This window comes from Salvelinus fontinalis, chromosome 2, assembly GCF_029448725.1.
Source record: "Salvelinus fontinalis isolate EN_2023a chromosome 2, ASM2944872v1, whole genome shotgun sequence".
Taxonomy (NCBI): Eukaryota; Metazoa; Chordata; class Actinopteri; order Salmoniformes; family Salmonidae; genus Salvelinus; species Salvelinus fontinalis.
In genome coordinates this window covers 92,418,231-92,445,653 of record NC_074666.1, presented here as the reverse complement: position 1 = coordinate 92,445,653, position 27,423 = coordinate 92,418,231, and the positions used below count along the sequence as shown (strand labels likewise).

The window sequence follows — 27,423 nt, the reverse complement described above, 5'->3', positions numbered from 1 at the left end:
CCCACCGGCATCGTAATAAGGAAAAAGAGAGCAAAGAAAAGAAAGACGGCAGACGGAGTGGGATGGTCATCACAGATGTCACCCACCTTTAACACATCACTCTGAGCTCTATGTCAGCCTGTTGCTGTGTCCCCATGTATACAGGTTTGGAACTAAGCATTGGAACTCTGCCTAACAACACATTTGTAAATACCAACGTGTGTCATTATTACAGTTCTATTTATTTCAGATGTCTTTATGGCATGTTTAAAATGAAGAACCTGAATTTTACTATCCAAGATCACATATCATGATGTACAATTGGTTGTACAGTCTGTTCGATAAAACAAAATAAAGATATTGAAAAATAAGTACTGAAAGAGTTTGTTGCACATCACTCATGAAGCGTAACATAAGAGCTTAGAATTTATTTTTGTTCTTGGTTTTATTGAAATACAGCAATATATTGCTATAACAGACACAGACGCTTTGCAACCAATCTCTCTCCAGCTGGAACCAATACAGTCTGTCTAGGACCCTCTGTCCATCACAGACCCAGTTTCTTCTCCATCTCCTCCCTCAGTTTGATCTTCTGGATCTAGGAAAGGAGAAGCACAGAGGTGATCACCACATTAGTCTATGCTGGTATTAATATCATTAACCTGGATAACCTGATTTGTTTAATGTTGTCATGACGCCATCCTACCTTTCCAGAGGCAGTCAGTGGATAGCTGTCCACAAACACCACATAGTGGGGGATCTTGAAGTGAGAAATCTGGAACAAGTTCAAAGAGTTACTCTTCTCGTTCACATAAGACTAGTTAACATTTAACATTTAAGTCATTTAGCAGACGCTCTTATCCAGAGCGACTTACAAATTGGAAAGTTCATACATACAAAACGACTTCAACTTAGTGGGATGACCTAAAAGACTAGTTAAAACGACTTCAACTTAGTGGGATAACCACCTAGTTAAAACGACTTCAACTTAGTGGGATAACCACCTAGTTAAAACGACTTCAACTTAGTGGGATAACCACCTAGTTAAAACGACTTCAACTCAGTGGGATAACCACCTGGTTAAAACGACTTCAACTCAGTGGGATAACCACCTGGTTAAAACGACTTCAACTCAGTGGGATAACCACCTGGTTAAAACGACTTCAACTCAGTGGGATAACCACCTAGTTAAAACGACTTCAACTCAGTGGGATAACCACCAAGATAAAACGACCTCAACTCAGTGGGATAACCACCAAGTTAAAACGACTTCAACTCAGTGGGATAACCACCTAGTTAAAACGACTTCAACTCAGTGGGATAACCACCTAGTTAAAACGACCTCAATTCAGTGGGATAACCACCTAGTTAAAACGACTTCAACTCAGTGGGATAACTATCTGGTTAAAACGACTTCAACTCAGTGGGATAACCATCTGGTTAAAACGACTTCAACTCAGTGGGATAACTATCTGGTTAAAACGACTTCAACTCAGTGGGATAACCACCTAGTTAAAACAACTTCAACTCAGTGGGATAACCACCTAGTTAAAACGACTTCAACTCAGTGGGATAACTATCTGGTTAAAACGACCTCAACTCAGTGGGATAAGCACCTAGTTAAAACGACTTCAACTCAGTGGGATAACCACCTGGTTAAAACGACTTCAACTCAGTGGGATAACCACCTGGTTAAAACGACTTCAACTCAGTGGGATAACCATCTAGTTAAAACGACCTCAACTCAGTGGGATAACCACCTAATTAAAACGACCTACACTCAGTGGGATAACTATCTGGTTAAAACGACTTCAACTCAGTGGGATAAGCATCTGGTTAAAACGACCTCAACTCAGTGGGATAACCATCTGGTTAAAACGACTTCAACTCAGTGGGATAACTATCTGGTTAAAACGACCTCAACTCAGTGGGATAACTATCTGGTTAAAACGACTTCAACTCAGTGGGATAACCACCTAGTTAAAACGACTTCAACTCAGTGGGATAACCACCTAGTTAAAACGACTTCAACTCAGTGGGATAACCACCTAATTAAAACGACCTACACTCAGTGGGATAACTATCTGGTTAAAACGACTTCAACTCAGTGGGATAACCACCTAATTAAAACGACCTACACTCAGTGGGATAACTATCTGGTTAAAACGACTTCAACTCAGTGGGATAACTATCTGGTTAAAACGACCTCAACTCAGTGGGATAACCATCTGGTTAAAACGACCTCAACTCAGTGGGATAACTATCTGGTTAAAACGACTTCAACTCAGTGGGATAACTATCTGGTTAAAACGACTTCAACTCAGTGGGATAACCATCTGGTTAAAACGACCTCAACTCAGTGGGATAACCACCTAGTTAAAACGACTTCAACTCAGTGGGATAACCACCAAGATAAAACGACCTCAACTCAGTGGGATAACCACCAAGTTAAAACGACTTCAACTCAGTGGGATAACCACCTAGTTAAAACGACTTCAACTCAGTGGGATAACCACCTAGTTAAAACGACCTCAATTCAGTGGGATAACCACCTAGTTAAAACGACTTCAACTCAGTGGGATAACCACCTGGTTAAAACGACTTCAACTCAGTGGGATAACCATCTGGTTAAAACGACTTCAACTCAGTGGGATAACTATCTGGTTAAAACGACTTCAACTCAGTGGGATAACCACCTAGTTAAAACAACTTCAACTCAGTGGGATAACCACCTAGTTAAAACGACTTCAACTCAGTGGGATAACTATCTGGTTAAAACGACCTCAACTCAGTGGGATAACCATCTGGTTAAAACGACTTCAACTCAGTGGGATAACCACCTGGTTAAAACGACTTCAACTCAGTGGGATAACCATCTGGTTAAAACGACTTCAACTCAGTGGGATAACCACCTGGTTAAAACGACTTCAACTCAGTGGGATAACTATCTGGTTAAAACGACTTCAACTCAGTGGGATAACTATCTGGTTAAAACGACTTCAACTCAGTGGGATAACTATCTGGTTAAAACGACTTCAACTCAGTGGGATAACCACCTAGTTAAAACGACCTCAACTCAGTGGGATAACCATCTGGTTAAAACGACTTCAACTCAGTGGGATAACTATCTGGTTAAAACGACCTCAACTCAGTGGGATAACTATCTGGTTAAAACGACTTCAACTCAGTGGGATAACCACCTAGTTAAAACGACTTCAACTCAGTGGGATAACCACCTAGTTAAAACGACTTCAACTCAGTGGGATAACTATCTGGTTAAAACGACCTCAACTCAGTGGGATAACCACCTAATTAAAACGACCTACACTCAGTGGGATAACCACCTAATTAAAACGACCTACACTCAGTGGGATAACTATCTGGTTAAAACGACTTCAACTCAGTGGGATAACCACCTAATTAAAACGACCTACACTCAGTGGGATAACTATCTGGTTAAAACGACTTCAACTCAGTGGGATAACCATCTGGTTAAAACGACCTCAACTCAGTGGGATAACCACCTAATTAAAACGACCTACAAACAGTGGGATAACCACCTGGTTAAAACGACTTCAACTCAGTGGGATAACTATCTGGTTAAAACGACTTCAACTCAGTGGGATAACCACCTGGTTAAAACGACTTCAACTCAGTGGGATAACCACCTGGTTAAAACGACTTCAACTCAGTGGGATAACCATCTGGTTAAAACGACTTCAACTCAGTGGGATAACCACCTGGTTAAAACGACTTCAACTCAGTGGGATAACCACCTGGTTAAAACGACTTCAACTCAGTGGGATAACCACCTAATTAAAACGACCTACACTCAGTGGGATAACTATCTGGTTAAAACGACTTCAACTCAGTGGGATAACTATCTGGTTAAAACGACTTCAACTCAGTGGGATAACTATCTGGTTAAAACGACTTCAACTCAGTGGGATAACTACCTGGTTAAAACGACTTCAACTCAGTGGGATAACTACCTGGTTAAAACGACTTCAACTCAGTGGGATAACTACCTGGTTAAAACGACTTCAACTCAGTGGGATAACTACCTGGTTAAAACGACTTCAACTCAGTGGGATAACTACCTGGTTAAAACGACTTCAACTCAGTGGGATAACTATCTGGTTAAAACGACTTCAACTCAGTGGGATAACTACCTGGTTAAAACGACTTCAACTCAGTGGGATAACTACCTGGTTAAAACGACTTCAACTCAGTGGGATAACTATCTGGTTAAAACGACTTCAACTCAGTGGGATAACTATCTGGTTAAAACGACTTCAACTCAGTGGGATAACTACCTGGTTAAAACGACTTCAACTCAGTGGGATAACTACCTGGTTAAAACGACTTCAACTCAGTGGGATAACTACCTGGTTAAAACGACTTCAACTCAGTGGGATAACCACCTAGTTAAAACGACTTCAACTCAGTGGGATAACTATCTGGTTAAAACGACCTCAACTCAGTGGGATAACTATCTGGTTAAAACGACTTCAACTCAGTGGGATAACTACCTGGTTAAAACGACTTCAACTCAGTGGGATAACTACCTGGTTAAAACGACTTCAACTCAGTGGGATAACTACCTGGTTAAAACGACTTCAACTCAGTGGGATAACTATCTGGTTAAAACGACTTCAACTCAGTGGGATAACCACCTGGTTAAAACGACCTCAACTCAGTGGGATAACCATCTGGTTAAAACGACTTCAACTCAGTGGGATAACCACCTGGTTAAAACGACTTCAACTCAGTGGGATAACCATCTGGTTAAAACGACTTCAACTCAGTGGGATAACCACCTGGTTAAAACGACTTCAACTCAGTGGGATAACTATCTGGTTAAAACGACTTCAACTCAGTGGGATAACTATCTGGTTAAAACGACTTCAACTCAGTGGGATAACTATCTGGTTAAAACGACTTCAACTCAGTGGGATAACCACCTAGTTAAAACGACCTCAACTCAGTGGGATAACTATCTGGTTAAAACGACTTCAACTCAGTGGGATAACCACCTAGTTAAAACAACTTCAACTCAGTGGGATAACCACCTGGTTAAAACGACTTCAACTCAGTGGGATAACTATCTGGTTAAAACGACTTCAACTCAGTGGGATAACCACCTAGTTAAAACGACCTCAACTCAGTGGGATAACTATCTGGTTAAAACGACTTCAACTCAGTGGGATAACCACCTAGTTAAAACGACTTCAACTCAGTGGGATAACCACCTAATTAAAACGACCTACACTCAGTGGGATAACTATCTGGTTAAAACGACTTCAACTCAGTGGGATAACCACCTGGTTAAAACGACTTCAGCTCAGTGGGATAAGCATCTGGTTAAAACGACCTCAACTCAGTGGGATAACCACCTGGTTAAAACGACCTCAACTCAGTGGGATAACCATCTGGTTAAAACGACCTCAACTCAGTGGGATAACCATCTGGTTAAAACGACTTCAACTCAGTGGGATAACTATCTGGTTAAAACGACCTACAAACAGTGGGATAACTATCTTGTGTCTTGCAGGAGCCTTGTGTTCAATCCCCAGGTGACCAGTTCTATTCTGTCTCACCTGTCCCTTGCAGAAGTCTCTGATCTCCTCTCTGCTACAGTCCTGTCCCTCCTTCAGTCTGATACAGGCACACAGCTGTTCCCCCAACCTCGCATCTCTCATGCCTATCACCTGGGGAGAAAGAGAGATGGACAGGACAGGTAGAGATAATAAACACCTGGGGAGAAAGAGAGGTGGACAGGACAGGTAGAGATAATAAACACCTGGGGAGAAAGAGAGGTGGACAGGACAGGTAGAGATAATAAACACCTGGGCCTCCTGTACTTTGGGATGAGTGTGGTTCTCACCTGGGCCTCCTGTACTTTGGAATGGGTGTGGTTCTCACCTGGGCCTCCTGTACTTTGGGATGGGTGTGGTTCTCACCTGGGCCTCCTGTACTTTGGGATGGGTGTGGTTCTCACCTGGGCCTCCTGTACTTTGGGATGGGTGTGGTTCTCACCTGGGCCTCCTGTACTTTGGGATGGGTGTGGTTCTCACCTGGGCCTCCTGTACTTTGGGATGGGTGTGGTTCTCACCTGGGCCTCCTGTACTTTGGGATGGGTGTGGTTCTCACCTGGGCCTCCTGTACTTTGGGATGGGTGTGGTTCTCACCTGGGCCTCCTGTACTTTGGGATGGGTGTGGTTCTCACCTGGGCCTCCTGTACTTTGGGATGGGTGTGGTTCTCACCTGGGCCTCCTGCACTTTGGGATGGGTGTGGTTCTCACCTGGGCCTCCTGCACTTTGGGATGGGTGTGGTTCTCACCTGGGCCTCCTGCACTTTGGGATGGGTGTGGTTCTCACCTGGGCCTCCTGTACTTTGGGATGGGTGTGGTTCTCACCTGGGCCTCCTGTACTTTGGGATGGGTGTGGTTCTCACCTGGGCCTCCTGTACTTTGGGATGGGTGTGGTTCTCACCTGGGCCTCCTGTACTTTGGGATGGGTGTGGTTCTCACCTGGGCCTCCTGCACTTTGGGATGGGTGTGGTTCTCACCTGGGCCTCCTGCACTTTGGGATGGGTGTGGTTCTCACCTGGGCCTCCTGCACTTTGGGATGGGTGTGGTTCTCACCTGGGCCTCCTGCACTTTGGGATGGGTGTGGTTCTCACCTGGGCCTCCTGTACTTTGGGATGGGTGTGGTTCTCACCTGGGCCTCCTGTACTTTGGGATGGGTGTGGTTCTCACCTGGGCCTCCTGTACTTTGGGATGGGTGTGGTTCTCACCTGGGCCTCCTGTACTTTGGGATGGGTGTGGTTCTCACCTGGGCCTCCTGTACTTTGGGATGGGTGTGGTTCTCACCTGGGCCTCCTGTACTTTGGGATGGGTGTGGTTCTCACCTGGGCCTCCTGTACTTTGGGATGGGTGTGGTTCTCACCTGGGCCTCCTGTACTTTGGGATGGGTGTGGTTCTCACCTGGGCCTCCTGTACTTTGGGATGGGTGTGGTTCTCACCTGGGCCTCCTGTACTTTGGGATGGGTGTGGTTCTCACCTGGGCCTCCTGTACTTTGGGATGGGTGTGGTTCTCACCTGGGCCTCCTGTACTTTGGGATGGGTGTGGTTCTCACCTGGGCCTCCTGTACTTTGGGATGGGTGTGGTTCTCACCTGGGCCTTCTGTACTTTGGGATGGGTGTGGTTCTCACCTGGGCCTCCTGCACTTTGGGATGGGTGTGGTTCTCACCTGGGCCTCCTGCACTTTGGGATGGGTGTGGTTCTCACCTGGGCCTCCTGTACTTTGGGATGGGTGTGGTTCTCACCTGGGCCTCCTGTACTTTGGGATGGGTGTGGTTCTCACCTGGGCCTCCTGTACTTTGGGATGGGTGTGGTTCTCACCTGGGCCTCCTGTACTTTGGGATGGGTGTGGTTCTCACCTGGGCCTCCTGTACTTTGGGATGGGTGTGGTTCTCACCTGGGCCTCCTGTACTTTGGGATGGGTGTGGTTCTCACCTGGGCCTCCTGTACTTTGGGATGGGTGTGGTTCTCACCTGGGCCTCCTGTACTTTGGGATGGGTGTGGTTCTCACCTGGGCCTCCTGTACTTTGGGATGGGTGTGGTTCTCACCTGGGCCTCCTGTACTTTGGGATGGGTGTGGTTCTCACCTGGGCCTCCTGTACTTTGGGATGGGTGTGGTTCTCACCTGGGCCTCCTGTACTTTGGGATGGGTGTGGTTCTCACCTGGGCCTCCTGTACTTTGGGATGGGTGTGGTTCTCACCTGGGCCTCCTGTACTTTGGGATGGGTGTGGTTCTCACCTGGGCCTCCTGTACTTTGGGATGGGTGTGGTTCTCACCTGGGCCTCCTGTACTTTGGGATGGGTGTGGTTCTCACCTGGGCCTCCTGCACTTTGGGATGGGTGTGGTTCTCACCTGGGCCTCCTGCACTTTGGGATGGGTGTGGTTCTCACCTGGGCCTCCTGCACTTTGGGATGGGTGTGGTTCTCACCTGGGCCTCCTGCACTTTGGGATGGGTGTGGTTCTCACCTGGGCCTCCTGCACTTTGGGATGGGTGTGGTTCTCACCTGGGCCTCCTGTACTTTGGGATGGGTGTGGTTCTCACCTGGGCCTCCTGTACTTTGGGATGGGTGTGGTTCTCACCTGGGCCTCCTGTACTTTGGGATGGGTGTGGTTCTCACCTGGGCCTCCTGTACTTTGGGATGGGTGTGGTTCTCACCTGGGCCTCCTGTACTTTGGGATGGGTGTGGTTCTCACCTGGGCCTCCTGTACTTTGGGATGGGTGTGGTTCTCACCTGGGCCTCCTGTACTTTGGGATGGGTGTGGTTCTCACCTGGGCCTCCTGTACTTTGGGATGGGTGTGGTTCTCACCTGGGCCTCCTGTACTTTGGGATGGGTGTGGTTCTCACCTGGGCCTCCTGTACTTTGGGATGGGTGTGAAGGAACTGCTCTATCTCAGCAGGGTAGATGTTCTCTCCTCCACGTATGATCATGTCCTTTATACGTCCCACTATACGGCAGTACCCAAACCTATCCAGACTGGCTATGTCACTGCGGAGAGACATTCACAGTTGATGTTCACTCTAACTTTTCATCTGTTGTCATCCCTGTCTGGGGTCCCTGTCTGGGGCCCGGTCTGGGGTCCCTGTCTGGGTCCCTGTCTGGGGTCCCTGTCTGGGGTCCCTGTCTGGGGTCCCCGCCTGGGGTCCCCGCCTGGGGTCTCTGAATCTCTAATTTCTTACCCGGTCCTGTACCAGCGGTCTTTGGTGATAGCCTCACTGGTCTTGTCTGGGTCGTCCCAGTACCCCAGCATAACAGAGTAAGCTCTGATCAGCAGCTCTCCTGGATCCCCCAGAGGAACCACCTCTCCAGAGGACACATCCACCACCTTCGCCTGGCCAGAATAACACAGGTTAACACAGGTCTGGTTTCATATGTGTTTTAAAGAAGGAGAAATATAAACACATGTTTATGAATTAGGACCCTGACATTAGACACATGACTATCTCTCCTCTGTCTCTCTCCTCTCACTTGAATTAGGACCCTGACATTTGACACATGACTATCTCTCCTCTGTCTCTCTCCTCTCACTTGAATTAGGACCCTGACATTAGACACATGACTATCTCTCCTCTGTCTCTCTCCTCTCACTTGAATTAGGACCCTGACATTAGACACATGACTATCTCTCCTCTGTCTCTCTCCTCTCACTTGAATTAGGACCCTGACATTAGACACATGACCATCTCTTCTCTGTCTCTCTCCTCTCACTTGAATTAGGACCCTGACATTAGACACATGACTCTTCTCTGTCTCTCTCCTCTCACTTGAATTAGGACCCTGACATTAGACACATGACCATCTCTTCTCTGTCTCTCTCCTCTCACTTGAATTAGGACCCTGACATTAGACACATGACCATCTCTTCTCTGTCTCTCTCCTCTCACTTGAATTAGGACCCTGACATTAGACACATGACCATCTCTTCTCTGTCTCTCTCCTCTCACTTGAATTAGGACCCTGACATTAGACACATGACCATCTCTTCTCTGTCTCTCTCCTCTCACTTGAATTAGGACCCTGACATTAGACACATGACCATCTCTTCTCTGTCTCTCTCCTCTCACTTGAATTAGGACCCTGACATTAGACACATGACCATCTCTCCTCTGTCTCTCTCCTCTCACTTGAATTAGGACCCTGACATTAGACACATGACCATCTCTCCTCTGTCTCTCTCCTCTCACTTGAATTAGGACCCTGACATTAGACACATGACCATCTCTCCTCTGTCTCTCTCCTCTCACTTGAATTAGGACCCTGACATTAGACACATGACTATCTCTCCTCTGTCTCTCTCCTCTCACTTGAATTAGGACCCTGACATTAGACACATGACTATCTCTCCTCTGTCTCTCTCCTCTCACTTGAATTAGGACCCTGACATTAGACACATGACCATCTCTTCTCTGTCTCTCTCCTCTCACTTGAATTAGGACCCTGACATTAGACACATGACTCTTCTCTGTCTCTCTCCTCTCACTTGAATTAGGACCCTGACATTAGACACATGACCATCTCTTCTCTGTCTCTCTCCTCTCACTTGAATTAGGACCCTGACATTAGACACATGACCATCTCTTCTCTGTCTCTCTCCTCTCACTTGAATTAGGACCCTGACATTAGACACATGACCATCTCTTCTCTGTCTCTCTCCTCTCACTTGAATTAGGACCCTGACATTAGACACATGACCATCTCTTCTCTGTCTCTCTCCTCTCACTTGAATTAGGACCCTGACATTAGACACATGACCATCTCTTCTCTGTCTCTCTCCTCTCACTTGAATTAGGACCCTGACATTAGACACATGACCATCTCTCCTCTGTCTCTCTCCTCTCACTTGAATTAGGACCCTGACATTAGACACATGCCCATCTCTCCTCTGTCTCTCTCCTCTCACTTGAATTAGGACCCTGACATTAGACACATGACCATCTCTCCTCTGTCTCTCTCCTCTCACTTGAATTAGGACCCTGACATTAGACACATGACCATCTCTTCTCTGTCTCTCTCCTCTCACTTGCTCACACATGAAGTAGGGACACGTCTGGAATCAGTTAAGGATTGATACCTCAGTGTGGTTCAGGATACATCCTACTGTCTCTGTCTTCCGTTCCTCGTTGTCTCGCGGGAAACCAAGGAATGTTACAGGGCTGTTCTCTGTGGTCCCATAGCCTATCTGGTGTTAACAAGGGAACATTATGTTATCCCATGCATATTATAAAGTATATTATACACACAGAGAGAGAGAACAAGATGGGAAGAACTTACTATCATATCATTGACATTCATATCAGTTTTGAGTTTCCTCATGACTTCAGAAGGACAAAGAGACCCACTCATAAACCCTGGAACACAACAACAGAAATCACAACCACCACCCTACCGGGGCACAAATACTATTACTGTATTACTAATACACTATATTACTATTAAAGGGGCAATCTGCAGTTGAAAAATAAAACAATTGACACCCCGCCACTGTTTTGTTAAAAAACTAATAGAAAGAGCTATGGATGAAAGGACTGACAATCCATTACATAAAAACATTTTTTTAGGAGGGCATCAGACCGAGACCATTTTGACGCATTTTGCGACCCTTTGACTTGGCTGTGCATGTAGAAAAACTGCTGGTCACCTCACTCGAAACTAACAATTTTTTGTCCGGCTAAAATCATTTGGTCAAGCAGTACGCCTAAAGTAAAGTGAATTGATTCCTGCAGTGAAAGTGGCCGTTTGGCCGGGGCCAGCTGCTGTGACGAGCCAGCCACGCCCTCTCCTTCCAATGATCTATTTAGTGGGAGAGAAAAATGCTTTCTTTCAAAATGCAGTTGCAGGAAAAACATGGTTTTGAAAACATGTTGTTAGTTGAAGAGGGGAAGGGTCTCAGCTTTCTGGAGGTATGATCACTATTTCTCAACTCTCAATATTGAGCGATAGGCACTGTTTAAAAAACTACATTTCTGCAGAGAGCGTGAGGTACACGTTGGCGCTGAGTCCTAGGAGACTAACACTGGAATGTTTTTAGAGCATTCAATTTACTGCCATGAATCAATTACACGGCTAAACATCAGCAATATTCACAGTTAGCAATCTAGCTGTGTTTTGAGATTTCATTTAGTGGTGAATTAGTCCCAAATTAATTAGCCTATTAGCTAGTGCACACAAACATGTAGACCAATGGATCTCTGTTGAGCAAAACATCTGACATTTCCAGAGCCCTAGTTTGACAATAAAATAAAAATATAGCAACAATAAGCTAATTGACGCGTCGCTAAGCCTTTTGGGCACCCAATCGCAGCGTTCCAAAGCTTGCTACTGTGATTCCTGAAATGCAGAGCCTTTGAGAATTTTTCTAAATTATTATTTTGTTACATTGTTTGCTAACTCAGCTGGTTAGCTAGCTCTCAGTCTCATTGACCACCAAGCATTGCGAATGCTAGCTAGTTAGCTAGCTGAGCTAGTTAGCTAGCCACTTAATATAATTTGTTTTCTCTAAATGTATGTAAGCTAGCTAAGTTAGCCATATTATGAAGACAACTCATATCTGCTGTCGACATCAGGATATGATTTGAGAACACTAGTTATCTCCAAAAGTGGTTGGTAGCTTTTGACTGCATGCTGACAGTGAATTCAGAGTCATTCAGTGGCTAGCCACACTACAAACATCATTTGACCAGGTTCCTGTGAAGCATTTATAATGACAGTCCATCACAACATATCAGAGAGCTTCCTAATTACTAAGGATCATCTGTGTTTAATTTAATTGTGTATTATTTTGAAATCATTGTCAGAGGATTTTGCCAGTGATTGAATTGGGCTTCTCTGGAAAATGTTGTCCGAGGTTGCAATAGTACTTAGCGAATGGTTTAAGTTGTAGATGAAAATTACCTGAATCATACAGTACTGCTTGGACATGTTTGATGATAAAATGTTATTCTTTAATCATACCATCTCCGTAAACCACAGTGAATGACTTTATAACACAATTAAAAAATGTTTCTATTGAGTGACAAGATATTGGTGCAACCAAATCATGAACTGGTGCCACCGACTGAAAACCACAGCGCCACCAGAGACCCCGACTGAAAACCACAGCGCCACCAGCGACCCCGACTGAAAACCACAGCGCCACCAGCGACCCCGACTGAAAACCACAGCGCCACCAGCGACCCCGACTGAAAACCACAGCGCCACAAGCGACCCCGACTGAAAACCACAGCGCCACAAGCGACCCCGACTGAAAACCACAGCGGCACCAGCGACCCCGACTGAAAACCACAGCGCCACCAGCGACCCCGACTGAAAACTACAGCGCCACCAGCGACCCCGACTGAAAACCACAGCGCCACCAGCGACCCCGACTGAAAACCACAGCGCCACCAGCGACCCCGACTGAAAACCACAGCGGCACCAGCGACCCCGACTGAAAACCACAGCGCCACCAGCGACCCCGACTGAAAACCACAGCGCCACCAGAGACCCCGACTGAAAACCACAGCGCCACCAGCGACCCCGACTGAAAACCACAGCGCCACCAGCGACCCCGACTGAAAACCACAGCGCCACCAGCGGCCCCGACTGAAAACCACAGCGCCACCAGCGGCCCCGACTGAAAACCACAGCGCCACCAGCGGCCCCGACTGAAAACCACAGCGCCACCAGCGGCCCCGACTGAAAACCACAGCGCCACCAGCGGCCCCGACTGAAAATGATAGCGGCACCAGCGACCCCGACTGAAAACCACAGCGCCACCAGCGACCCCGACTGAAACCACAGCGCCACCAGCGACCCCGACTGAAAACCACAGCGCCACCAGCGACCCCGACTGAAAACCACAGCGCCACCAGCGACCCCGGCTGAAAACCACAGCGTCACCAGCGACCCCGGCTGAAACCACAGCGCCACCAGCGACCCCGACTGAAAACCACAGCGCCACCAGCGGCCCCGACTGAAAACCACAGCGCCACCAGCGGCCCCGACTGAAAATGATAGCGGCACCAGCGACCCCGACTGAAAACCACAGCGCCACCAGCGACCCCGACTGAAACCACAGCGCCACCAGCGACCCCGACTGAAAACCACAGCGCCACCAGCGACCCCGACTGAAAACCACAGCGCCACCAGCGACCCCGACTGAAAACCACAGCGCCACCAGCGGCCCCGACTGAAAATGATAGCGGCACCAGCGACCCCGACTGAAAACCACAGCGCCACCAGCGACCCCGACTGAAACCACAGCGCCACCAGCGACCCCGACTGAAAACCACAGCGCCACCAGCGACCCCGACTGAAAACCACAGCGCCACCAGCGACCCCGACTGAAAACCACAGCGTCACCAGAGACCCCGACTGAAAACCACAGCGCCACCAGCGACCCCGACTGAAAACCACAGCGCCACCAGCGACCCCGACTGAAAACCACAGCGCCACCAGCGACCCCGACTGAAAACCACAGCGCCACCAGCGACCCCGACTGAAAACCACAGCGCCACCAGCGACCCCGACTGAAAACCACAGCGCCACCAGCGACCCCGACTGAAAACCACAGCGCCACCAGCGACCCCCACTGAAAACCACAGCGCCACCAGCGACCCCGACTGAAAACCACAGCGCCACCAGAGACCCCGACTGAAAACCACAGCGCCACCAGAGACCCCGACTGAAAATGATAGCGGCACCAGAGACCCCGACTGAAAATGATAGCGGCACCAGAGACACCGACTGAAAATGATAGCGGCACCAGAGACACCTACTGAAAATGATAGCGGCACCAGCGACCCCGACTGAAAACCACAGCGCCACAAGCGACCCCGACTGAAAACCACAGCGCCACCAGAGACCCCGACTGAAAACCACAGCGCCACCAGCGGCCCCGACTGAAAATGATAGCGGCACCAGCGACCCCGACTGAAAACCACAGCGCCACCAGCGACCCCGACTGAAACCACAGCGCCACCAGCGACCCCGACTGAAAACCACAGCGCCACCAGCGACCCCGACTGAAAACCACAGCGCCACCAGCGACCCCGACTGAAAACCACAGCGTCACCAGCGACCCCGACTGAAACCACAGCGCCACCAGCGACCCCGACTGAAAACCACAGCGCCACCAGCGGCCCCGACTGAAAACCACAGCGCCACCAGCGGCCCCGACTGAAAATGATAGCGGCACCAGCGACCCCGACTGAAAACCACAGCGCCACCAGCGACCCCGACTGAAACCACAGCGCCACCAGCGACCCCGACTGAAAACCACAGCGCCACCAGCGACCCCGACTGAAAACCACAGCGCCACCAGCGACCCCGACTGAAAACCACAGCGCCACCAGCGACCCCCACTGAAAACCACAGCGCCACCAGCGACCCCGACTGAAAACCACAGCGCCACCAGAGACCCCGACTGAAAACCACAGCGCCACCAGAGACCCCGACTGAAAACCACAGCGCCACCAGAGACCCCGACTGAAAACCACAGCGCCACCAGAGACCCCGACTGAAAATGATAGCGGCACCAGAGACCCCGACTGAAAATGATAGCGGCACCAGAGACACCGACTGAAAATGATAGCGGCACCAGAGACACCTACTGAAAACGATAGCGGCACCAGAGACACCGACTGAAAATGATAGCGGCACCAGAGACACCGACTGAAAATGATAGCGGCACCAGAGACACCGACTGAAAACGATAGCGGCACCAGATACACCTACTGAAAATGATAGCGGCACCAGAGACACCGACTGAAAATGATAGCGGCACCAGAGACACCGACTGAAAATGATAGCGGCACCAGAGACACCGACTGAAAATGATAGCGGCACCAGAGACACCGACTGAAAATGATAGTCAAGAGCCTCAACATGGTTAAAACAGGGCTCCAGACTAACGGTTACAATGTTTACAAACATTGGAGTAAAACAGACTTGTATTTTTGGTTATGGTGGGGTACGACAGCTGAACTAAGCTGGCATTTGTATGTTATATTCTTCAAGAATCAATGGGTACATGAATTTAAAAGTCCAAAAAATGGATGGACCAGATTTCCCCTTTAAGCTTAAACTTTACCATAACAATTAAGTTTATTTGTATTTATTTCCAGCCAGCCAACAAACAACATTCTACACAAACAAACTTCAAATCTCTCACCAGATTCAACTGATGACAGGTCATACTTGTGTAGGTCAGGCTGTCCAAGCATGTCAATGTACATGGTAGGAGTTCCGTAGAGGAAATTACACCTGAAACAGAGAACATATGAAGAGGTATTTAGTGTTCTATAGAGGTTCATTCTCAATGTGCTCAGTGGCAGCTATTTATATTATTCTTATTACAACAGACTGACATGAAATATCTCTATTGTAAGACTCCAGGATGTGGAAGTCACTTAAGGAAGAGGTTCCTAAACTTTTTTACTACACCCCCACCTTTCATTCTGGATGGCCTCCAGGTTGGCACGACTGTTGTACCCAGCAGAGGGGAAGACCAGGGTGATGCCATGCAGTGCCAAACACATCGCTCCTATCACTGAGCCCATGCAGTGGTACAGGGGTACAGGAACACACGCTCTTATAGGCTGAGGGGGAAGCAAAAAGAGCAGAGGTTACATGAGAAAGAGAAAAGTAGAGAGAGAGCCAGAGAGCCAGAGAGAGAGAGAGAGAGAGAGAGCCAGAGAGAGAGAGCCAGAGAGAGAGAGAGAGCCACAGAGAGAGAGAGAGCCACAGAGAGAGACAGACAGATAATAGTCGTATGTCTCCACTGACCCTCCAGTTGAATCCCAGACGTAGACCCACAAAATAGGCGTTGTTGACGATGTTGTGGTGGGAGAGGGTGGCACCTTTAGGACTTCCTGTTGTTCCCTACAGACCAGTAGACATCAGACTGACTAATACTGTTGTTCCCTACAGACATCAGTGAGACCAGTAAGAAACAATGAATAGCTGTTGATGGTTTATCTGTGTAGATCAGGTCTGGTCTGTCTATGTACAGTGGGGAGAACAAGTATTTGATACACTGCCGATTTTGCAGGTTTTCCTACTTACAAAGCATGTAGAGGTCTGTAATTGTTATCATAGGTACACTTCAACTGTGAGAGACGGAATCTAAAAATCCAGAAAATCACATTGTATGATTTTTAAGTAATTCATTAGCATTTTATTGCATGACATAAGTATTTGATACATCAGAAAATCAGAACTTAATATTTGGTACAGAAACCTTTGTTTGCAATTACAGAGATCATACGTTTCCTGTAGTTCTTGACCAGGTTTGCACACACTGCAGCAGGGATTTTGGCCCACTCCTCCATACAGACCTTCTCCAGATCCTTCAGGTTTCGGGGCTGTCGCTGGGCAATACGGACTTCCAGCTTTCTATTGGGTTCAGGTCTGGAGACTGGCTAGGCCACTCCAGGACCTTGAGATGCTTCTTACGGAGCCACTCCTTAGTTGCCCTGGCTGTGTGTTTCGGGTCGTTGTAATGATGGAAGACCCAGCCACGACCCATCTTCAATGCTCTTACTGAGGGAAGGAGGTTGTTGGCCAAGATCTCGCGATACATGGCCCCATCCATCCTCCCCTCAATACGGTGCAGTTGTCCTGTCCCCTTTGCAGAAAAGCATCCCCAAAGAATGATGTTTCCAACTCCATGCTTCACAGTTGGGATGGTGTTCTTGGGGTTGTACTCATCCTTCTTCTTCCTCCAAACACAGCGAGTGGAGTTTAGCCCAAAAAGCTCTATTTCTGTCTCATCAGACCACATGACCTTCTCCCATTCCTCCTCTGGATCATCCGGTCATTGGCAAACTTCAGACGGGCCTGGACATGCGCTGGCTTGAGCAGGGAGACCTTGCGTGCGCTGCAGGATTTTAATCCATGACGGCGTAGTGTGTTACTAATGGCTTTCTTTGAGACTGTGGTCCCAGCTCTCTTCAGGTCATTGACCAGGTCCTGCCGTGTAGTTCTGGGCTGATCCCTCACCTTCCTCATGATCATTGATGTCCCACGAGGTGAGATCTTGCATGGAGCCCCGGACCGAGGGTGTTCGACCATCATCTTGAACTTCTTCCATTTTCTAATAATTGCGCCAACAGTTGTTGCCTTCTCACCAAGCTGCTTGCCTATTGTCCTGTAGCCCATCCCAGCCTTGTGCAGGTCTACAATTTTATCCCTGATGTCCTTACACAGCTCTCTGGTCTTGGCCATTGTGAAGAGGTTGGAGTCTGTTTGATTGAGTGTGTGGACAGGTGTCTTTTATACAGGTAACGAGTTCAAACAGGTGCAGTTAATACAGGTAATGAGTGGAGAACAGGAGGGCTTCTTAAAGAAAAACTAACAGGTCTGTGAGAGCCGGAATTCTTACTGGTTGGTAGGTGATCAAATACTTATGTCATGCAATAAAATGCTAATTACTTAAAAATCATACAATGTGATTTTCTGGATTTTTGTTTTAGAGTCCGTCTCTCACAGTTGAAGTGTACCTATGACAAAAAAAATTGCAGACCTCTACATGCTTTGTAAGTAGGAAAACCTGCAAAATCAGCAGTGTATCAAATACTTGTTCTCCCCACTGGAGATGGTTTATCTGTGTAGGTCAGTCTGTGGTCTGTCTATGTAGATGGTTTATCTGTGTAGATCAGTCTGTGGGCTGTTTACGTAGATGGTTGAAACAATATGTGCAGTATTCCTGCTACAGGGGTGCTGCGCTGTACTCAACCACTCGGGGGGTTCTGTGCGTTGGGTTCCAAGACAAAAGACACAAGTCCAGTCCAAATGGACAGTGTTCTACTTCTTTTCAACAGGATACCCACGGATGTGAACTGTATGTTGATGGGGTCGTCAAAGGACAGTTTGGTCTGCAGCTCCTGCAGCTCCTGGTGGTGCTGTCTGCTTCCAGCCTGCATCACATCCTCTACAAGTACAGTCCCTGTCTGTCTGCTGTCTGTCACAATCACCATACACAGGTCTGGTAGTCTGGCAGGAGGAACACAGTCGGTTAATATTACAGTAACACAATGACAGGTACATTACAGTAACACAATGGCAGTTACATTACAGTAACACTGTCAGTAATATTACAGTAACACAATGGCAGTTACATTACAGTAACACTGTCAGTAATATTACAGTAACACAATGACAGGTACATTACAGTAACACAATGGCAGTTACATTACAGTAACATTACAGTAACACAATGACAGGTACATTATAGTAACATTACAGTAACACAATGACAGGTACATTACAGTAACACAATGACAGCCTTTATTAGGTCCTCTATTGTCCCTGTCTGTCACCATACACAGATAATGAGGTTCCATTTACAGTTACAGGTAAATAGACATCCTCCAGTGGTAATATTTCTTATTCAGAGTCAATCCAGCATAGTTCCTGTGTAGCCCTTCTACTGTGTTTGATATGAGCCAGGTAATGCCAGGGTTGTGGAGGGAGGCTAGGGAGATGAGTGTATAGCAGTGTTAATAAAACAAAAATGTATTGTCACATACATTGGACAGGGGCAGTGGAATGTGTTGTTTTACAGGGCCAGCCATAGTAGTACGGGGCCCCTGGAGCAGATTAGGGGTTAGTGTCTTGCTCACGGGCACTGTCAGATTTATCACCTTGTCGGCTCAGGTATCAAACATGTGACCTTTCAGTTATTGACCCAACACTCTAACCGCTAGTCTACCTGTCGCCCCCTACACTCTAACCGCTAGTCTACCTGCAGCCCCAACACTCTAACCGCTAGTCTACCTGCCGCCCCCTACACTCTAACCGCTAGTCTACCTGTCGCCCCCTACACTCTAACCGCTAGTCTACCTGCCGCCCCTACACTCTAACCGCTGGTCTACCTGCCGCCCCTACACTCTAACCGCTGGTCTACCTGCCGCCCCTACACTCTAATCGCTAGTCTACCTGACGCCCCTACACTCTAACCGCTAGTCTACCTGCCGCCCCAACACTCTAACCGCTAGTCTACCTGCCGCCCCTACACTCTAACCGCTAGTCTACCTGCCGCCCCTACACTCTAACCGCTAGTCTACCTGCCGCCCCTACACTCTAACCGCTAGTCTACCTGCCGCCCCTACACTCTAATCGCTAGTCTACCTGACGCCCCTACACTCTAACCGCTAGTCTACCTGCCGCCCCTACACTCTAATCGCTAGTCTACCTGACGCCCCTACACTCTAACCGCTAGTCTACCTGCCGCCCCTACACTCTAACCGCTAGTCTACCTGCCGCCCCTACACTCTAATCGCTAGTCTACCTGACGCCCCTACACTCTAACCGCTAGTCTACCTGCCGCCCCAACACTCTAACCGCTAGTCTACCTGCCGCCCCTACACTCTAACCGCTAGTCTACCTGCCGCCCCTACACTCTAACCGCTAGTCTACCTGCCGCCCCTACACTCTAACCGCTAGTCTACCTGCCGCCCCTACACTCTAACCGCTAGTCTACCTGCCGCCCCTACACTCTAACCGCTAGTCTACCTGCCGCCCCAACACTCTAACCGCTAGTCTACCTGCCGCCCCAACACTCTAACCGCTAGTCTACCTGCCGCCCCAACACTCTAACCGCTAGTCTACCTGCCGCCCCAACACTCTAACCGCTATTCTACCTGCCGCCCCTACACTCTAACCGCTAGTCTACCTGCCGCCCCAACACTCTAACCGCTAGTCTACCTGCCGCCCCAACACTCTAACCGCTAGTCTACCTGCCGCCCCAACACTCTAACCGCTAGTCTACCTGCCGCCCCAACACTCTAACCGCTAGTCTACCTGCCGCCCCCACACTCTAACCGCTAGTCTACCTGCCGCCCCAACACTCTAACCGCTAGTCTACCTGCCGCCCCTACACTCTAACCGCTAGTCTACCTGCCGCCCCAACACTCTAACCGCTAGTCTACCTGCTGCCCTTATACAGTAACTGTCTGCGGTAACTGTCTGCGGTAACTGTCTGCGGTAACTGTCTGCGGTAACTGTCTGCGGTAACTGTCTGCGGTAACTGTCTGCGGTAACTGCCTGTAGACCTATGCTATATGTTAGTATATAACTGGTTTATCCTGCTAGTTACTGGGTTACTTTATGGTGCAGTAGTAAAATATTAACATACCCGTCTGTTGATTCAGTCATGATGCAGTAGTACAATATGTATGCTGACTCACTCATGGTCCAATAGTACAATATTAACATACCTGTATGTTGACTCAGTCATGATGCAGTAGTAAAATATTAACATACCTGGAGCTCCTAAAGACCCCTGACTCCGCCCTCCGCTGTGTCCATCTCTGGGCAGATCTGTCTCAGCGTGTCACAGAACCTCTTAAACTGGGTGGGACACACCACAGCTTTACACTGCACCTAAAGAGACAGACAGAACCTCTGGGTCTTAAACTGGGTGGGACACACCACTGCTTTACACTGCACCTACAGAGACAGACAGAACCTCTGGGTCTTAAACTGGGTGGGACACACCACTGCTTTACACTGCACCTACAGAGACAGACAGAACCCCTGGGTCTTAAACTGGGTGGGACACACCACAGCTTTACACTGCACCTACAGAGACAGACAGAACCTCTGGGTCTTAAACTGGGTGGGACACACCACTGCTTTACACTGCACCTACAGAGACAGACAGAACCTCTGGGTCTTAAACTGGGTGGGACACACCACTGCTTTACACTGCACCTACAGAGACAGACAGAACCTCTGGGTCTTAAACTGGGTGGGACACAGACAGCACCAGGGTCAGGATCAGCTATTCATTCAGTCAATCCAGGAAGTGTAAAACATCACGGTTCTGGACAAGAACAAACCTTCCCCAGGGTGTACTCCAGCTCCTTCAGCTGATATGCTGGGTTTATTGACACCTGGAGAGATTAGAACAATACTTTAACATCAGGAACAATAGATCCTAACAGATAATACATATTCATTTTAGAATCTAATATCACATCTTCACCAGTATGATGCCAGCCTTGGCTGTGGCAAACTGAAACAGGATCCAGTGGTATGTGTTGGGCCCCCAGACTCCTAGTCTGTCCCCTCTCTTCAGACCCAGGGCCAGGAGACCTGCAGCAGCCTGGTCAACCTGGGGAGGAGGGAGACCATGACCCAGGTAGTAATATACAGGATGATATCCCTATATGTAAAGGCATTCTGCACTTTGTGTTTATGAGTTTGTGTATAAATGTCATGGAATATATTATTACAAAGCTGTTTATGTTTCTGTTGTTTTACCATGGATGACCTAGTTAGCAGGCCTCAGGGTGTTTCACCATGGATGACCTAGTTAGCAGGCCTCAGGGTGTTTCACCATGGATGACCTAGTTAGCAGGCCTCAGGGTGTTTCACCATGGATGACCTAGTTAGCAGGCCTCAGGGTGTTTCACCATGGATGACCTAGTTAGCAGGCCTCAGGGTGTTTCACCATGGATGACCTAGTTAGCAGGCCTCAGGGTGTTTCACCATGGATGACCTAGTTAGCAGGCCTCAGGGTGTTTCACCATGGATGACCTAGTTAGCAGGCCTCAGGGTGTTTCACCACGGATGACCTAGTTTGCAGGCCTCAGGGTGTTTCACCACGGATGACCTAGTTAGCAGGCCTCAGGGTGTTTCACCACGGATGACCTAGTTAGCAGGCCTCAGGGTGTTTCACCACGGATGACCTAGTTAGCAGGCCTCAGGGTGTTTCACCACGGATGACCTAGTTAGCAGGCCTCAGGGTGTTTCACCACGGATGACCTAGTTAGCAGGCCTCAGGGTGTTTCACCATGGATGACCTAGTTAGCAGGCCTCAGGGTGTTTCACCATGGATGACCTAGTTAGCAGGCCTCAGGGTGTTTCACCATGGATGACCTAGTTAGCAGGCCTCAGGGTGTTTCACCATGGATGACCTAGTTAGCAGGCCTCAGGGTGTTTCACCACGGATGACCTAGTTAGCAGGCCTCAGGGTGTTTCACCACGGATGACCTAGTTAGCAGGCCTCAGGGACAGATTTTCTCTATTTCCTCCATGTTACAATCGTCTGCTTAGATGTTTAACTAGTGGTAGTCAGTAGTTTCCCAACAATACACTGACAGATAATAGTTATGTTACTATTTGGTAAACCACCAATCAAATGCACTGACAGATAATAGTTATGTTACTATTTGGTAAACCACCAATCAAATGCACTGACAGATAATAGTTATGTTACTATTTGGTAAACCACCAATCAAATGCACTGACAGATAGGCCTGCGGAATGTGCTTTGAACAGAGTTAATGGCCTGACAGTAATGGTCTCTAGATATGATGAAATAGATTAGAAGAGAGGGTGGATGAAAGACCTACGTCCTCCTGAAACTGGGAGAAGGTCTTACGGACTCCATCCTGCAGGAAGACCAGGGCCTCTCTGTGGGGCCAGCGGTCGGCTGCAGCCTGAAGACTCTGACCCACCGTCTGGCCCAGCAGGGACACTGAGGAGGCCCCGTGGACGTAGCTGACACTCTGCCCTGGGATCAGGGGGGGACTGTCCACATGGAGGGATCTGTTGAGGGACAGACGTAAACAGTATACAGAGTAGACTTGGAATCAGGGGGGGACTGTCCACATGGAGGGATCTGTTGAGGGACAGACATAAACAGTATACAGAGTAGACTTGGGTCAAATACATGTGGGAAATACTTGGAAGCTGTTTTTAGGTGCACTTGATAACACTTTGGAGTTTGGACATCGAGGACTATTTAATTGGTTCCATTGTACCAGGCAAACTACAGTCGACACAACCAAATTAATTCAGCTCAAGTATTTGACATATGTACTGTAGTTGACCAAAGTCTGATACGGAGAGAGATAAACAGGGAGTAAACACAGAGAGACATGGGTCGGTATACACAGAGAGACATGGGTCGGTACACACAGAGACATGGGTCGGTACACACAGAGACATGGGTTGGTACACACAGAGACATGGGTTGGTAAAAAGAGAGGGAGTAGATATTCACATTTTAGTTAGCAGACGCTCTTATCCAGAGAGACCTAAAGGAACAATCAGGGTTAAATGCATTGCTCAAGTGCACATCGATAGATTTATCACCTAGTCGGCTCTGGGATTCAAACCAGAGACCTTTTGCTTACTGGCCCATTGCTCTTAACCACTAGGCTACCTGCCGCCCAGACACAGAGGGATGGGTTGGTACAGAGAGAGGGAGTAGAAACAGAGGGATACGTTTGGTTTACAGACAGTAGAGTTGACTGTGGGTGTAATTTATCCATGACAGTAGTCTCTTTCGAGACACAAGAAGGTTCTGGATGGAATCCCCCTTCATCTCAGACCCAACCTCCTGTAGTGTTCCCTGACTGTCGTTTCATAGTGGACCCCTCTCCACTGTTCTCTCCCCCTCTCCACCTGTTCTCTCCCCCTCTCCACCTGTTCTCTCCCCCTCTCCACCTGTTCTCTCCACCTCTCCACCTGTTCTCTCCCCCTCTCCACCTGTTCTCTCCACCTCTCCACCTGTTCTCTCCACCTGTTCTCTCCACTGTTCTCTCCCCCTCTCCACCTGTTCTCTCCCCCTCTCCACCTGTTCTCTCCCCCTCTCCACCTGTTCTCTCCCCCTCTCCACCTGTTCTCTCCCCCTCTCCACCTGTTCTCTCCCCCTCTCCACCTGTTCTCTCCCCCTCTCCACCTGTTCTCTCCCCCTCTCCACCTGTTCTCTCAGGAGGTGTTGGGAAAACAGCACAGATACGGCCCACTTCACTCACTCACTATTCTCCCATCAGGTCACAGGACACGTGAAGTCTTTCAGAGGGGAAACCAGAGATAATGGATACGTGCAAACATGTGCCGTGTCAAGACAACCACACTGAACCCCGTTCCTTACAGCCAAGACAACCACACTGAACCCCGTTCGTTACAGCCAAGACAACCACGCTGAACACCGTTCCTTACAGCCAAGACAACCACGCTGAACCCCGTTCCTTACAGCCAAGACAACCACGCTGAGCCCCGTTCCTTACAGCCAAGACAACCACGCTGAACACCGTTCCTTACAGCCAAGACAACCACACTGAACACCGTTCCTTACAGCTAAGACAACCACGCTGAGCCCTGTTCCTTACAGCCACAACCACGCTGAACCCTGTTCCTTACAGCCAAGACAACAACGCTGAACCCCGTTCCTTACAGCCAAGACAACCACGCTGAACCCCGTTCCTTACAGCCAAGACAACCACGCTGATCCCCGTTCCTTACAGCCAAGACAACCACGCTGAACCCCGTTCCTTACAAGCAAGACAACCACGCTGAACCCCGTTCCTTACAGGCAAGACAACCAAGCTGAGCCCCGTTCCTTACAGGCAAGACAACCAAGCTGAGCCCCGTTCCTTACAGGCAAGACAACCAAGCTGAACCCCGTTCCTTACAGCCAAGACAACCACGCTGAACCCCGTTCCTTACAGCCAAGACAACCAAGCTGAACCCCGTTCCTTACAGGCAAGACAAAGCAGAAACTGAGTTGGACAATCTAAGTAAAAACATATTTTAAAAACATGTTTCTGAAAAGGATTGTTTCTATAGTATGCAGTGACTTGAACATGGCTCAGCAGGCCTTGAAAGACATTACCCTCAGTCTGAATACTAGTCAAGACACATACAGGCCATCAGGTCCATACTCTACAGTTGACGGATCATAGCGATCACTGCGACTGTAATTGACTACATTGAAATGGGATTGACCCCAACTAGTGGTGTGCTCTATAGGTCTGAATGACAAAATGTCATCTACAATCTATGTCAAAGGTGGGCTTTAGAAAGGAATCTCGGCCTCCCGGGTGGCGCAGTGGTCTAGGGCACTGCATCGCAGTGCTAACTGCGCCACCAGAGTCTCTGGGTTCGCGCCCAGGCTATGTCGCAGCCGGCCGCGACCGGGAGGTCCGTGGGGCGACACACAATTGGGCTAGCGTCGTCCGGGTTAGGGTGGGTTTGGCCGGTAGGGATATCCTTGTCTCATCGCGCTCCAGCGACTCCTGTGGCGGGCCGGGCGCAGTGCGCGCTAACCAAGGGGGCCAGGTGCACCGTGTTTCCTCCGACACATTGGTGCGGCTGGCTTCCGGGTTGGAGGCGCGCTGTGTTAAAGAAGCATTGCGGCTAGGTTGGGTTGTGCTTCGGAGGACGCATGGCTTTCGACCTTCGTCTCTCCCGAGCCCGTACGGGAGTTGTAGCGATGAGACAAGATAGTAATTACTAGCGATTGGATACCACGAAAATTGGGGAGAAAAGGGGATAAAAAAAGAAAAAAAAAGAAAAAAAAGAAAGGAATCTCAACTTGCAAAATGACAGAGAAATAATCTAGGAGGTTTGTTTATGTATGACAATGTCAAGAGAGCTGACCTACCTACAGCACCAGAGCCAGGTTGGGTTCCCAGGTGTCTTGTGTAGTGAGGAGACCACCTGTAGAGGTTGTAACACAGCCCTTCTAGAGAACACACTGAGCTGTCTGAGCTGAGCTGCCCTGGACCTCAGTAGTGAGGAGTTGATCCACACCGCTGACATGGCCTTAGTCACCTCTGGAAATAAGACCCCATTTATTAGGTTCTGAATCCATTTAGACCCTTGTTAAAAATGTTGCCTTAAAATCTTATACATGTCAGAAAAACATGAGAAGGGACATGTACAAATGCAGATTTTGGGCATTTTAGAAAGTCTTAATTCATATTATAAATCTGATTTAATTAATTTTTCCATGTGGTTTCTATTAAAAGAGGCACTTTATTTAGCAGGTTTTTGAAATTCAATATTGGCGCACAATTCCTATGTAAAATATCAAAGGAAAGCAAAAGGCACTCTATTCGTGGAATGACCCATCTAGAGAGTCGATGACCATTGAAATGCTTTGGGTTTTAAGCTAATATTGGTTGCAGTACAAATAGTATGAATAGTATCAAACAGGAACCTGCACATTCTATAGTTGGATAATGTATGTGCTTTCAGCATGCACATGACAAGTGTCAGATTTCCCGCACGCACATTAATAAGAAGTAGGTCGGATTTCTAAAGCGGTTGTTGCGTTCAGCAAGCGCATCTAAAATCATGTTGCGGCTATACAGGATACTCAATGCAACACATTTACTGTGAACATTTACTTCTGAATAACACGTCATTACAAAATAGATTACTCGCACTTCTTATTTGGGCTTGGTAATGGGTAGGCTATCGTCGTTACACAGAACTTCCATGCTGGTTTGAAAAATCTTGTTAAGGCTGCAGAATAGACAAACAAAAACGTTTTACTAGGCCCAATTAAGGTGTCACTGGGGAATAATCATCAGGTAATCATCATTTAGTGTTTGTTGTTTTAACCATCTGGCTGCTGGCCTGATTGTTGGCTCGACATGTTACTGTAACATTGGGAGTTAATACACAGTACTGGCACTGGTTTATATATTCAATTAACGCTCTCAAAACGTGTGTTACATCAAATTGCTGTTAGCCTTCATCATCATGTCCCATCACGAACGATAAACAAAAAAGAAAGTTTGAGCATCTCTGACAGACGCCAATTACAGGCCTCAAGAAATCAATCACTCCGGAATTCTAAATATTTTAATAATACCGCTGTCTGCGCCCTATCATATTTGCATGATAAACTATTGTAACTTTTCTGAACACATCCTTACAGTAAATTACAAAATGTGCTCTAACTTCAGAAAACTTTTCTCCGATCTTTCCAAATATAACTTACGTAAGTTTCCCTACCAGAAAACACGCGATACCGTAAAGTGTTGTGTATTCGCGTACAGAAATTCAGGAGGAAACTTAAGAACGGATGGCTGAACACTGTTATTGGCTTGACTGCCTTTTGTAACAGTCCG

General features: G+C 48.2%; 1 pseudogene; it reads right to left on the bottom strand.

Annotated features, from left to right (window-relative positions):
* Positions 1 to 392: 392 nt before the first annotated feature.
* Positions 393 to 27,423, bottom strand: LOC129831831 (medium-chain acyl-CoA ligase ACSF2, mitochondrial-like; annotated as a pseudogene).